The sequence below is a fragment of the Thermobia domestica genome, chromosome 3, assembly GCF_964235325.1.
Source record: "Thermobia domestica chromosome 3, izTheDome1.hap1.1, whole genome shotgun sequence".
Classification (NCBI taxonomy): domain Eukaryota; kingdom Metazoa; phylum Arthropoda; class Insecta; order Zygentoma; family Lepismatidae; genus Thermobia; species Thermobia domestica.
Window position 1 is genome coordinate 76627281 of NC_137456.1, and position 15318 is coordinate 76642598.

Sequence of the window (15318 nt, forward strand, 5' to 3'; positions counted from 1 at the left end):
TAGTACGCAATCTATTAAAGTATATGTATTCCTCAAACTCTTGGGGGGGGGCAATTGCCCCCTCCTGCCCCCCCTAAATGACGCCCCTGTTGGAAACAGATTTCATGATGATGAGAGTTAAATTTACCAAGCTGATCTTCTATTTGAATACTACATTCATAAATCATGTTTAGGTCGCGTTAGTTTAAAGTAACATGTACAGTACTAAAGCAAATGATCAAACAAATCATAGCATGAATTGTTTGATAGATGTCAGATACAAGAACTCAATTGTCGAACAGTAGCGAACATTTCTGCCATTTAGTTACTTATCACAGTTTTGATACAAAATCTAGCCTAGCCTTGTCTTTGTTTCAAATAAGTTTTTTATCATTGAAGGTGGAAACATTCTTTATATATATATAGGCAAGGTTCTAGAAAGGTCCCCCTTCCCATGTAGCTGTAATGAAGACAGAAAACAACGTGCCCTGCGGGGCTCTAACCTGCCTTCACTCGCTCACGCTCGCTCGGCAATACTATGTGAATTAAATATAAAACTTCGGTATAGAAAGGAGCCGACCTAGCTACTAACCTATATGAGGAGACCTGTGTTCTAGAACCTTCCCATATATATATATATATATATATATATATATATATATATATATATGCAGGTGTGTTTTGCTTTATCTTTCACTAACATAATAGATTATTATTTAAAAAAAAGACAATGAGATTGTATTTGTAGTGTTTAGACCTTTCTGAATGCGAGTGCCTTTTTCTCTAACCTTCGTTGTTCATGATGGGGTAGCATACCTAAAATTGTGGCTTTTAAGATTTGTTCTTTGTGGAGATAGAAGGGGGCGGTAAATTTCCTAGGGCCGGCTTTGACCTGACCAGCATACCAAATTTTGCGTACTTTACATCTATAAATTACTGTGTTTATTTCATAGAGTCACTGCTGTTGTATTTACGTGATATTATTCAGAGAAAATGAAATCTTTCAGTTTAATGTCCCTCGATTATGCCCTTTTGGCTAAGGTAGACGGATGGTTAAGGCTGATGATGAGAAAATTGGTGGAATTATAATGAGGGAGGAAACGAGAGTACCCGAGAAAACCTACAGACACGATGTTGTCCACTACAAACTTGCTTTGTCAGGAATCAACCCACGGATCCCTCGGGCCAGAAGTAAGCAATCTACCACTGAGCCACAGTATCCCTATGGTGTTATTGGGTGACTGAGTTGTTGGTAGAGCAGGCGTGGATTTTTTTTTTTTTTTTTTGCATTAGTTGATAAAGAGTTGCTAGAATATAAGAACAGTAAAAGTCGGTAGACATAGTTCATTAATTGTTTTATTTATTTATGTATTGTGTACAATGATTGTTGTAATTTGAACAGGACATTTTAACTTCAGAAGAATGGTCACAAAAATTCACCTGACGAGTTCGGACGTTTGTTTTGTAAAGTCATTGTGGTGCAAGGTGACCAGACGTCCCGTTTTAGCCGGGACAGTACCTTTTCTCCAACCATTGTCCCGTTTTTTTTCTGACTCAAGAACGGGACGCCTAAATGTCCCGTTTTTAAGTAAAAATGACCTATGTGTCCCGTAATTATTCTTCAAAATATAAATCGTCAATGCAAATTCTACTCTCTTCCGTACCAACACTCGTTGCCAAAGTTCAGCCGTGTCTAGAACTTCTGAATTTTCAAATGTGAATTGAATGTTCGTGGTTCAAGTGGGAATTGAGTGGGAATTCTGAGTTCAACTAGTTAAAAGAATTGTTGGGTAGAACTTGCAATCGGGAACCATTATTTGTTGTGTGGTACACGTAAAGTTAGAAACGGTGTGTTGTCACTCTTACTTGCGTATTTTGTAAATTGAGAACACTGCAGAGTCCCAAAACGCAATCTGGAAGTCAGATATCCCCCCTCCGTAGCCGATTCGTATGCGTCCCGTTTTCGCAAGTGAAAATTCTGGTCACCTTGTTGTGGTGTTTATGCTGTTATTGGTTGAAGGAGTTGACGGGAGGAGAAGTATGAATATTTTTCTGCTTTACTTTTTACAGCTAGCCTGATAATACGAGCAGTGTTCGTAGTTAGAGGGAAATTTCCTTAATGTAGGGAAATTTTTATAGGTAAATTTAACAAAAAGGGATTTTTTCAATAAAACTTGAAAATCTAGGGAAATTTTTGCGGTGACTGGTTGATCAATATAAATGCTTAAATTTTCACTTTTTTTCTTCAGAAATGAACCAATGCAATAACAATAGTTTGTGTGTGTGTGTTCAAAGTAACATTACATCCACTGTTGGATGAGTGTATATGTATGTATTGTTTGTTTTAAAACAAAATGACGGAAAAAGTAAAAAAAAAAAAGCAAAAAAGAAAAAATAATAAAACAAATCTTTAATGTAGCCGAATTAATCTTACCACATAATTTCTGCCATAGGAACTGGAAATTCAACTAGGGAAAATTTTGTGTCAACCGAGAGGAATTTTCTTGAGAAACCTATGAACACTGCATACGAGCACTAAAAGTCTCTGCTTGGTTGTTATGTTATAATATTGTTCAGGTGATTGTTGTGGAATTTAAAGTGAAAAAAAAAAAATCATCACAAAGTAATGCGTTCCGATATTAGGACTACATAAAGAACTACAACTTTGTAGAAAAGGAAGGAATAAAGTATATTCATATTGTTGTTTAGTAACAGAACAGAAACAGGCTGCCTATGCGGTAGACAGAAGTGTGAGAACTTGTTAAAATTGGTATGTAAAGGTATATTCAACTATACTATTCTAAATATATGCCTAAATCCACGCTGTAGACCAGTGGCGTATCGAAAGGGCAGACACGCTTAAGCCCCCCCCCTCATAGTATAGTGATATCAAAAATTGATTATGGTAATATGCAGTGTATTCCATTTGTGATCCTCGATAATACGACCTTCTTATAATTTATCACAAGTATTGTACAGTCGTGTTAGAAACAAAACTTACTTCCTAGAAGCTCCCTTTAATGATACACAAAATTTCAACAAATTGGTTATGAATTAAATTCTTCTTCTTCCAGGGCCTAAAATTCAACGAAATCACAGCTCCACACTGGTAAAAATTTTATATAGTATAGGAAAACTAGTTTAATCAGCATTTGTTTTGACATATAATCAGTGTTCTGTCCAGTATATCATATTTACCTGCAGCCAAAAATATTATTATTATTATTATTATTATTATTATTATTATTATTATTATTATTGGTAGTAGTAGTAGTAGTAGTAGTAGTAGTAGTAGTAGTAGTAGTAGTAGTAGTAGTAGTAGTAGTATTTAGGAAAATTTTGGCATCCAGAACAAACAAAATTAAAGGCACATTAGGATACATATTTAATTGTATTGTATTAAACCATAAAATACGGGAAACAAAACCGGTAAGAAAAATAGTCACACTGGAAGAAATTTTTCCCATGAAACTTACGAACGGATAATATTTCCTGGGTTATGATTGGTTGTTGAGAGTCTACGGTGCTTCGGCTAAATTTTTGGCAGTTATTGATGTGTTATCTTTGGTAGTACATATTTCTATAACGGATTCAAAGGATCGTGTAATTTTTATCTACAAAACAACACATTTCATTATATCGGAAAAGTGTAATGTTCTATTGAAACAACAGATAAACGTGCAGTTAGTTGCATATTTTTAAACTATATGAATGCAACCGAAAACGTTTGAAAACTAAATATAGTTAAAAAGTTCCTTCACCTCAAAATTGGCAATGGTTTTCTCTGCCATCTAGGAGACACCTACACGTATTAACTCTGGCTTAATATCATATACTGGCAGTTATATGGAATTGAGTAACCCATTGCATAATGAATATATTGAATCAGTAAGACTTAGTTTGACACACTAAACGCGTTTAAATGCATAATCCGAGAAATATAAGGTACTCATATTAATACCACTCCACACTTTAAGAATTATAGTTCCACACTTCTTTCCTACAGTTCCACAAAGTGTGGAGTAGTCCACTCAATTTTAGGCCGTCTTTTTCTGGGAGAAAGCACTCTTTTTCGTCAGCGTGAGCATCAAAATGTATCGTCTGCGGCCTTGCGGGAGCGCGGAAGTACATGAAAAAGGGAGCATATTTCTCAAGTTTATATAGACCTGCTTAGTTAAATTGTAACGCACTCGACTTCTTAGTGCGTGGTTCCTGGTTCTGCTCCCAATTGGACCACTAACATTTTCCCATCATCATGAAGAGGCACAGTGGATTAGTGGTACAGCGTTCCCCTCTGCCGCTTGGGGTCCCTGGATTGATCATAGCTAGCAGCAAGTATGCTTTGTGGTGGACTTCCACAATTGTGTGACTTCTTTCACGTTTTTCCGTTTCCTTCCAATTTCTTCATTCCCTCACTTCGTTCATGATCGTAATCTCTTTTAGAATTCAGGACATTATCGTGGATCGTAAAACTGTAAGATTTAATTTCATTCTTTCATCATAAGGCAACTGGGGAACTACGTGAATTAAGAAGTAGCGAACTCAGGTTTAGAAAGTCAGAAATTAATGACTCCTGAGAGCTAACGCACTGACCACGCATCACCACGTTGAATGTGCTACATCTGGGTAGCCATAACCCTTCGAGTGTAGTGACTGTGAGTTGAATATTCGTTTCTATCTGTTAGCTAATTTCATCAACATTTCAAACCTGGAGGACTATAAACAAAACTAAAAAGAATGAGACTTGTTTTTTTATGTCTCCCTGTAATTAGGCTCGCCTCTGTGCAGGTACTGAAATAAAATACTTAACGTTCTGTTTTCGTATGGAAAAATTAAATTTGTAGCCATCTACATGCTTTAGTGTTTGATCCCATATTAAGTGGTTTTATGTATTCAGCGCACAACAACTTAAAGTATGTACACGACTGCTAACATTAAATTTGAATCGGTTCAGCCTATGCTTTTGATTTTCTTGAAAAACTGCATATGAAAGAAATTTCAAGTAAAACCACTATCTCTTGCAACCTTGTCGTGCGACTGACATCACTTGTAAACAAGGAAATTAGTTCGCAAGTTTGCCCGTCATAGATAAATTAGACGAGACATAACTTGATCTGATACTGAATAAACTATACATAAACAGTGAAATCAGTAAAGAAAAAAAAATGCACTCATGGTCGTTCGCAGCGGGGGACAACGGGTCAGTTGCCTCTTCTCTGGATATTCGAAGGATGTTAAGTTCTTGGAGGTACTGTACGTCAAAACAATAATTTGCTTACTCACATACTGTAATCTATATTATAAAATTGAAAGTGACTCTTAATCTCTTGAACCGCCCGATCGACCTCGATTAATTTTTTGAGGTAGATGCGGTTCTGGCCTGGGAGTGTTTTTAGCTATTCACTTTAACATTAGAACTTCGGAGAAAGGGAGATAAAAAAAAAAATAAAAAAACCTGAACCATTTGACCGATCTCGATCAAATTTTCAGCATAGATAAGATTCGGGACTAGGATGAATTTTATCACTTCACTTTGACGGAACAATCCCTAGGAGGAGGAAGGGATATATATATATAGGGTGTTAATGAGCTATACCGACAAACTGTAAGAGGTGAATCCTCACATCAAAATGAGAGAAAAAGTTCATATGGAACTATGGCGAAAAGTGCATAGTTGCAGAGCTAGAGCTAACCAAAATAAATTTCAACAAGCCCTATTTCGAATTCAAGAAACTGTGGATCCTGGTCCTTATCAGAGTAAAGGAAGCCACGCATACACAATCCAAAAGTGCATATTTCATCAATTTTCAATAGGAGTACAGGGCATTTCCTACAGGGTGAAATTCTCACATATACTCTCAATAGAGTTTTCAGATATGTCCTGATTTCAAGGAGAGTCCAAAGTAGGCAGAAGGTAATCCTTGACAACAATGAACATCCAATGCTTCAGAGGGAAGTCGGAAGTATTAGGAACTAGCAGCTCCATGCCTTTTAGTGTTCAGAATAACGTGCGATGCGATGTATTTCGTCATGGTATAGTGCACGTTTTCTTCACTTATAAGCGTGAAAGTAAACATCGCAGCATGCTTTTTCCCGAGTACGGGAGACCGTGCTGTTGACGATCCTTTGCTAGAGATGCAAAAAAGCCGGCTTTTTTGGGAAAAAAACGAGAATTTTGGAAATTTTGGCTTTTTTCATTTTCATGATTTTTCTATCTAAATAGCTTTCTTATAGTATATTCTATACTTAGATAAGAATTCCATGACCTAAATGCCATATTTCGCTCTAAAATTCACCATCAAGATGGATGGAGCACATGTTTTACGAATTAAAGCTAACATGAAGAATGTAGTATTTGAGGGCAATTTTAGAGGCTATTTAACTTTATTTTAACTTTTGAGTTATCGATATTTTTTCTTCTAGATATCATTTCAGTTTGTCGTCTGTTTCATTTTTAAGAGCTTAGTACTCTAGCTTCTAACGCAGAAGTTAAACTTACGTTTTTCTATATATCCGTCAAAGCGTACGTTTTTCAATATATCCGTCTAACCGTACTTCCACATTTGTTATACTGTAGCTGTGCAACGATTTAGCAATAATTTTCCGGATACAACCTTGAATACTAATTTATACAAATAATCAGTAGCGGATTTAGAAACGTACTTTGGGACGGGTTTCTCTGATTGTTTTATTTTCTAAAATCTCCTAATTTTATTTGGGAGGAGCTTGAAGTTTATGAGTACGGCATAACTAATACTGTATTTCGTTTCGTTTATATATTTAGCGATAATCTTCCGGATACAACCTTGAAGATCATTTTATACTGAGAATCAGTGGCGGATTTAGAAAAGTATTCTGGGAGGGTTTTTTCTTACTAATGTTTAGTTTTTCTAAACATTCGTAATTTTTATTTGACGGATTTAGAAAAGTATTCTGGGAGGGTTTTTTTCTTACTAATGTTTAGTTTTTCTAAACATTCGTAATTTTTATTTGACGGCAGCTTAAAGTTTATGAGTAAAGGCATAACTAATAGATATTTCGTTTGTTTTAGACATTCCGTAATTTTGGGGAACAGGATTCAGTCCGAAAGACCGCCCCCCCTAACCCTCGCAAAACCGTCACTGCTGGTAATTAGTAATAATAACGATTTAAAAACAATAAGAAATGAAGTCAGCCAACTCACAGTACACGCACTATTTCTACTTCATAGATGGAATGAAGAAAAGTTTTGTCAGAATGGTCGAATGCTGAGTTGAATTCCGGACTTCTCGATAGAAGCGCAAAAGCTCCAGTCAATCATGTATGTTGTGCAGTTGTATTTATCTTAACTTAAATATATTCCGTAGTCCTTTTTTTGTGTGTGTTGGTGGGGTGGGGAGAGTTCCATAATGATATGAAGGGTGTTAGCCAAGGACATGGTAACTAACAAATTTTCAATTGCTGAGTTACGCAGCATCAGATAGGCAGCAACGCATACCGCTTCGTTTAATCCATCATGTATAGACTTATGTGAAAAATCAGCTTTCCGACTTTCAAAATGGATTATGCAGCAGAAAATTTATTTCTTAAAATAGTAAAATTATGGGTTACCATGTTCTTATCTCACACCCTTCATGTTCAATCCCTCTTGTTAAAAATACAGAAAACTTGAGGACTGAATAAACCGTGATGGTGCTTATATAAAACTGTAGAATTTCAAGAATATACAAAACCAAAAGCTCTAGGTGTGCAGCCTTTAAGTGTATCATATAAATCTAAGTATTTTTCTTGTTTTATTTTAATTTTATTTTGTTGCAAAAAGAGGGTATGGAATATTTTGAAGTAAAAATACTACATAGAATTTTGCTACTTATTTGAGTATTTTTTTAAAAGAAGTATTTACTTTTAGGGTTGGCTGGTTTACACCAGCTGTTTTTCTTCTTTTTTTTAAATAAACAACTGGTTTAAACCGAAAAAAAATAAAAGGTACGAAAAATGCGAATCGTGTGAACTTCATGGTGACGTTTCCATACATCAAACCATCTGCATTAGTTTTATTTCCTTTTCACCTTTTAATCAAGGTGTCCCATGTTCAATTCCCGGTCGAACCACAGCCCTTCTTTCATGCGTAAACAAAGTAGCGGTTCGGATGTCAATTTAAGCGAAAGTCTTCTCCTTGATAACCTCGGTATTACGTAAGGATGTTAAGCCTGAACATACGAAACGAAACTAAATTGTATATTTCTGCATGCCTGAATGCCTGTTGTTTTATAAAGAAGCCAAGGTTGCTTAAATATACTGATATAAATTGACAAAATTTATCGATTGCCTACGTAGCTTCCAACATTAGCTTGGATTGTACTTTCAATGATATGTACGCACTAAATTTGTAATTTAATACATCAGTTTTAGCGTACTGATTATGATACGTTGACCTTTAAATTTTACATGCAAAGCAATAACAGGATTTTTTTCGTTATTGTTTTACATTTAGAGTAATGACGGGATTTTCCCGATGGCTAGGGCGGGAGTTTCTCAATTTAAGAAATTTACTGACCGGACTTCTTTAAGCTTATGTGACCTCTTCCAGCATAACCCCGTTGTTGCATAATAACACCAAGGCGAAACAAACTTATTTCTGTCAATATGTAATATAAATACATAAAGCAAAATATCTAAACCCCAAAAAAACCTGGTTTAAACCAAAAAAGCCTAGTTTAAACTCCCCCCAAAAAACGGGTTTTTGGCATTTTCAAAAACAACCATGGCTCTTGCCAACCCTGCCTACTTTTGTATGTAAGAGGTTTAAAAAAATCTTATTATATACATTGGTTAATCCTTTGGAATTCATAATGTAAATATGTTGAGAAGTAAAACTGTTTGAAATATCTTTTCGAAATTCATGGTTTATTTTCGAGGTTTTATATTATTATCGGCATCAACCACTAATTAAATGACTTTTTGTGTTGTAGAGAAGCGAAACAAAATCTGCTTTATCAATTTAAAGCAGAATTTTCAAAAAAGCCCAAAATTTCCCAAGCAAAAAAGCGAAGCATAAGAAACCGAGTTTTTTTTCAAAAAAGCCGGTTTTTTTCCGAGCCCTTACATCTCTATCCTTAGCATTTCCGACATCGCGCCAAAGGATTCCGTATTCACTGCTATCAAGACTTATCCTTTGCCTACTTTAGACCAATCATAAAGTCAGATCATATCTCAAAATTCGGCTGATGGCAGGTCTGGGAATCTCACCCTGCAAGGAATACTCTGTACACCCATTGAACATTAATGAAATGTGCATTTCTGATTGCGTATGCATGAGTTCCTTTACGCCGATAAGGACCACCATCCACAGTTTCTTGAATTCGAAACAGGGCCTCTTGAAATTTGGCTTTTTCGCGATTTTGGACAGCCTTAGCTGTGAAGAAACTATGCACTTTTGCCCATAGGTCCATATGAACTTTTTCTCTTATTTTGATGTAAGGAATCACCTCTTACAGTTTGTCGGTTTAGTTCATTAACACCCTGTATACGAGAGAGACCCAAAAGAAACCGGATTGAAAGAGCGCTTCCGTTCCTAGGCGTAAGAGAGAGTTCTGCTAGGTGGGTCTAGAAGAGACCTTCCCAGATCAATTGGCCAAGAGGCGTCTGCGTAGGAGGTTAACGTTTGATCGTATTATTGTTTTTCACAACTGTTATCGTTTGCCGCCTGCGAAATCGTTATGGCAGATTCAAAGAAACAAGGAGTGCGTTTGCTTCCTACTTGGAAAATCGGAAACGAAAACTTACCAAATGCTTCAATAGGCTTTCAAGAAGGATACTATAAACCACACACAATTTTTTGAGTGGTTTGGGCGCTTTAAGTGTGGTGAGATGAGTGTTGAAGATCATGCTCGTACTGCGTACTCTTCATCATTTCGAAACGACAAAAACATCGAACAAATCTGCCCCCAAATCAGTGAGGATGGTTGTTTCATGATCGATGATATTTCAAAACAGGCAGGAGTGAGTTGGAGCTCGTGCCAACGTGAGGTTTTGCAAATGAGACATGTTGCCGCTAAGTTTGTTTCTAGCCTGCTCACACAGGATCAAATCATTCGTCTGAATTTGAGCCAGGACTTGAAAAATCAGACTGAAAGTGATCCAAACTTTTTGACCAACATGACGACATTTTCCGATACTTAAACAAAATCTAAAAGGAAAATGTTTTGATGGTGTAGAGCAGCGTTTCCCAACCGGTGTGCCTCGCGGTGGTGTGCCGCGAGGAAATCGAAACAAAATTATTAATTCTATAGCAACCAAATTGCAAGACATAGGGATAAAATGTATATTCTGTATTTCACATTACTATGAATTTCTACCATGGAAAAAATTACTGTAATTCTAATATATCTATTATTGCGTAGTAGACACTATTTCGGCTTGTACACATTTCCATGGTTAGATACTATGTTACGCTTCAATTGAGAGTCATACTAACACCGATAAATGGAAGCACTTGTATGATATGCGTCAAGTGAACGTTCGTAGAACACTCATTCCCACGTGAATGACAGAACAATGCTTTGTTCAACAGCTGTGTTTTGACTTCGACGCATCGCAAGCTCTGTGATTGCTATAATATACACCGGTTTTGGTTAAAACAGCAAAGTTAAAAGTACAAAACATTTGTTTGTTCGTTCCTTATTTAGTGATCTTCGTTCTTAGTGGAAAGTTGGATTCAGTTTTCAAAAAAGAAAGCGTATTTTTAAAAATCTGAGTCCTATATTTCATTGCAATTGTTTTATATTTTAAAATTAGAATAAAAAAATAAGCATAATGAATTAGCATAGGGGAAAACCAGTGATCGAGCTTTCATCTCTGTGAGAAGATCAGTAATCACAGAAAAAAATACCATGGTATTTTATATTTGCAAATAATAATAATAATATCTATGAGTGTGCCGCGAGAATTCAAGTTACACATGTAGTGTGCCGCAAGTTGAAAAAGGTTGGGAAACGTTGGTGTAGAGGCTGTAAAAAGAACTTTGCAGAGCGCATTGGACGCTCCAGAGGTGCTTCAAACAGTGGTAAAGAAGATGGGAGAATGAATCGCATTTAATGGAGAGTACTTTGAAGGAGACTGAAAGATTTTTTTAAAAAATGTAATAAATTATTTTTTTTTAGAACGAAAGTCCGGATTCTTTTGTTCTTTTGGGTCCTCCCTCGTATATACAGGGTGGGCCATTTTAATTAATCCACATAAATATCTGAAAAATGATAAAACATAGAAGAAATGTTTCAGGTACACGTTATATATTGCTAAGGGGGAAACCCAATTCTGCCAAAAGTACCCCTCCCCGCCCCCCTAAATGGGGGTAACGGGGGGTAACTTTGAAATGTCAAATGGGAACATGGGTCAAGTAATACCTCGTTCGAAAGGTCTTGGAAAACTAAGTAACTCTGTACCAAAAGATGTTCCATATTGTGCACCGGTTTCAAAATGGCCGCCATAATATGATTCGGAAACTCCAGTACCCGTAGTGTGAAAACCATGGAAGGTAAATGGATGGAACAAAATTGAAATACGTAAATATCATAGGACATATCGAACGGTGTGGTCCCTGTGATCCCAGTGGCCTCCCTAAAGGGGTCTTGGGGGCTAACTTCAAAATTGCAAATAGTAACATGAGTCGAGTGGTACCTCGTTCGATAAATCTTGCAAAATCTAACATATTGCAGGAGAAAACGATTGATGTGAAATGGCAGTGTTCTCAAAAGGCCGCCGAAACATAGTATCCGTATCAGAGAAAAGGTTTCGTACCCGTAGTATGAAAGCGATTGGAGATAAATCAACAAAATAAAAACTGGAGTAGCTAACTGACGTAAGGCACATCGAGAGTGTTGTCGGGGTGACTCCAAGGGCCAACTGAAAGGTATCCGGGGCCAACTTGAAAATTTCAAATAGCAGCTTGAAGCGAGTAACATCACGTTACATAGACAAATTAATATCAAACAGCTTCTGTAAGAAAATTTTCGACATGAGACATCGTTTTCAAAATGATCGCAAAGACATGGTGACTGTGTCTAAGAAAACGTCTAGTGCCCATAGTATGAATACGGTTAGACATAAATGAAAATAACGAAAATTAAATAGGAAAACCACGGAGGCGTTCCAAGGCTCGAGAATAATACAACAGAGATAAAAATATTAGAGTAAAATTGCCATAATGTATAGAGAGAAATCCAAGTCCTGCAAAATAATCTCTCTCTGCGCTCTGTATGTGAGTGGGGTGGAAAGTAAAGTGAAAGTTCAAACGAGGACTCTACTTTAATTCGTGAATTAAGGCTAACCTTACAAATAGGTATGGTGTGGTTGAAAAATTTGTTTGTAAGGATGACGCTGTAGTGACTAAAAAAAGAGAAACTTTTATGCAATGCGTGCTGGTTATTCAGAAAGCATTTCGGGGATATACGTATACACCGTTTCGTCCCTCAAGCTCACAATATGACATGAATGCTAATAGTTAATCAAAATGTAACTGTGGCCATCCCCGTTAACTTAGTGCACCAATTCTCTATGCATGAAGTCTGCCTTCCAAACAGCATTGGGTAGGTCAAGAGTACGGCCGAACCGTTGTCCGGTCGGACATTGAAATTTTGAAGTTAGCCCACAAGACCCCTTCAGGGAGGCCACTGGGATCACAGGGATTACATCATTCGATATGCCTTATGATATTTACGTATTTCAATTTTGTTCCATTCATTTACCTTCCATGGTTTTCATACTACGGGTACTGAAGTTTCCGAACCATATCATGGCGGCCATTTTGAAACTGGTGCACAATATGAAACATCTTTTGGTACAGCGTTACTTAGTTTTCCAAGACCTTTCGAACGAGGTATTACTCGACCGATGTTCCCATTTGACATTTCAAAGTTACCCCCCGTTACCCCCATTTAGGGGGCGGGGGCGGGGTGGGGTACTTTTGGCGGAATTGGTTCTCCCCCTTAGCAATATATAACGTGCACTTCAAAAATTTCTTCTATGTTTTATCATTTTTCAGATATTTCCGTGGATTAATTAAAATGGCCCACCCTGTATATATATATATATAATATATCCCTTCCTCTTCCTCCCCTACGTTGTTCCCTATATATAAATCAATATAAATAAAAATAAAAGTGACTAGGTTTGTGACTTAATAACTCTTGAACCACTCAACCGATCTCAATCAAATTTTCAACGTAGATGAAGTTCGGCACCTGAGGTGGTTTTTATCATATCATTTTGACGGTAGAACTTAGGGGAAGAGGAGATATATTAGAATAAATAAAACCTAATATCTCTTGAACCACCCTACCGATCTCGATTAAATTTTCAACATAGATAGTACTCGGGCCTGGGACGATTACTAACATTTTACTTTGACGGTGCAACTTAGGAGAGAGTAAGGGGAAGATATAACTTGAACCTCCCGACAGATCTCGATCAAATTTTCAGCATAGATGAGATACGGTCCTGGGATGGTTTTTATATCACTTTGACAGTAGAACGTACTGGAGGGGGAAGGGAGGGGGATATATATATATATATATATATATATATATATATATATATATATATATATATATATATGTATAAAACAATAACTCGAACTATCCGACCGATTTCAATTAAATTTTGAACATAGACGATGTTCGGGTTTGGGATGATTTTCGTCATTTTACTTTGTGTAACTTACGGGAGGGGAACGAGGGAGGAACATTTATAAATGATCTAAAATGACCTATATTAGTGTTTTCGGGGCCGCTGAGATGCACAGTGACACTTCTGATGCTGATTAAATCCAAATTCAACACCGCAACTTGGGGGAGGGAAAGCTGTATAAAATGATCTAGAATGACCAGTACCAGTGTCGAATTCACGTTCCCAGGGTCCTGAGATGAACATTGGTACTTCCGATGCCGTGCCTCGCAACATGGTAGGGATATATATAATCGAAAATGACCTATATTAGTGTCAAATCCATAGTTTCTGGGGTCGTGAGATAAACAGTGACACTTATGATACCGTTTAAATCCAAATTCAGATCTGTAACTTGAGGGAGGAGAATAATATTAAAATGAACGAAATTATCAATATCAGTGTCTAATCCATAGCTTTTGGGGTCACTGTGAAGAACAGTGACATTTTCGATGCCGTTTAAATCTATTCAGATACGCTACGTGGGGGCAGGAGGGGAGAGAAATGTAAAAATGATCGAAAATGACCGATACCAGAGAGCGCTTTAGTAATAGTAAAAAGTGACTGATTAACGGAACATATTACTATTTTTTTTAACGCAGCGAAGCGGGTAATTCATGCTTGTATTTTATATATATGGGGAAAACTGCATATTTTTAGAGTTAGGGCAATCCAGAATCGTGGTTAGTAGATAAGGCAACTGTTATTTTTTGATATAATTATAGGCAGGGGCGCCCAAAGAAAAGTTTTTTTTGGAGGGACCACTCCATTGTTGTTATATTAGTCTGGTATTTAATATATGTTGTTTGCTATAGTAGGGTGGGGACACTTGGCGCTGTTTTTTTTCCTACTGCGCATGCGCAAACCCTCGACGCTGATTGGCTGGCGCAGGTCACGTGACCCCGCCACGCCCCTTGACGCTGATTGGCTGGCCACGCCCCTTGACGCTGATTGGTCGGTGCAGGCCACGCCCCCTTGACGCTGATTGGCTGGCAGCGGACCCCGCCCCGTACGCACTGATTGGCTGGCGCAGGACCCCCCTTCCGATTGGCTGGCAGCGGACTCCGCCCCCTTTACACCGATTGGCGGATCACGCGCACGGTCTGCGCAGATCGGTCGACGCCGGATCACCGCACCGGCCACACGTCACATAAGATTCGTTCCCTTTTATGATCACTTTACGAACACATAGCAGAGGAGATATCACATTTTCATTCACCTATTTAACATAGCACATATCGTTCCCTTTTATGAGCACTCTTTTAAACAGCAAAGACTCGTTCCCTTTTATGAGCACTTTACAACCCCATAGCAGAGCTAATAAAAGAGTATGGCTTATTTTCTTTTACGGGGGTAGCAACACCCCCAACCCTCCTCCTTTCTCATCCAGGGCTTGGGACCGGCAATGGCGGAGTTTAAAAAAAATAATACCATCATACTCTCATAAATGAATAAAGCATAATATCATTAGCGTCAATAGCGGTGAGTGAGAATTTGTTTAAGAAATCGTGCAGTGAATAACCAGATGCACGACATGCTAGATATAGAAAACAGTAATGTCCACAAAATTGAGATAAATCACCTTGAATACGTCTATTATTCCATGTATAATACAGACAGTTTCGTTTTAAAAACCTT

The 15318-nt window shown here is 37.3% G+C and overlaps 1 protein-coding gene across 4 annotated transcripts in view; it reads left to right on the forward strand.

The window, feature by feature from the left end:
* LOC145680524 (uncharacterized) overlaps positions 1-15318 on the forward strand; it is a 250580-nt gene that overhangs the window by 102224 nt on the left and 133038 nt on the right. The gene's annotated exons all lie outside the window — the stretch shown is intronic.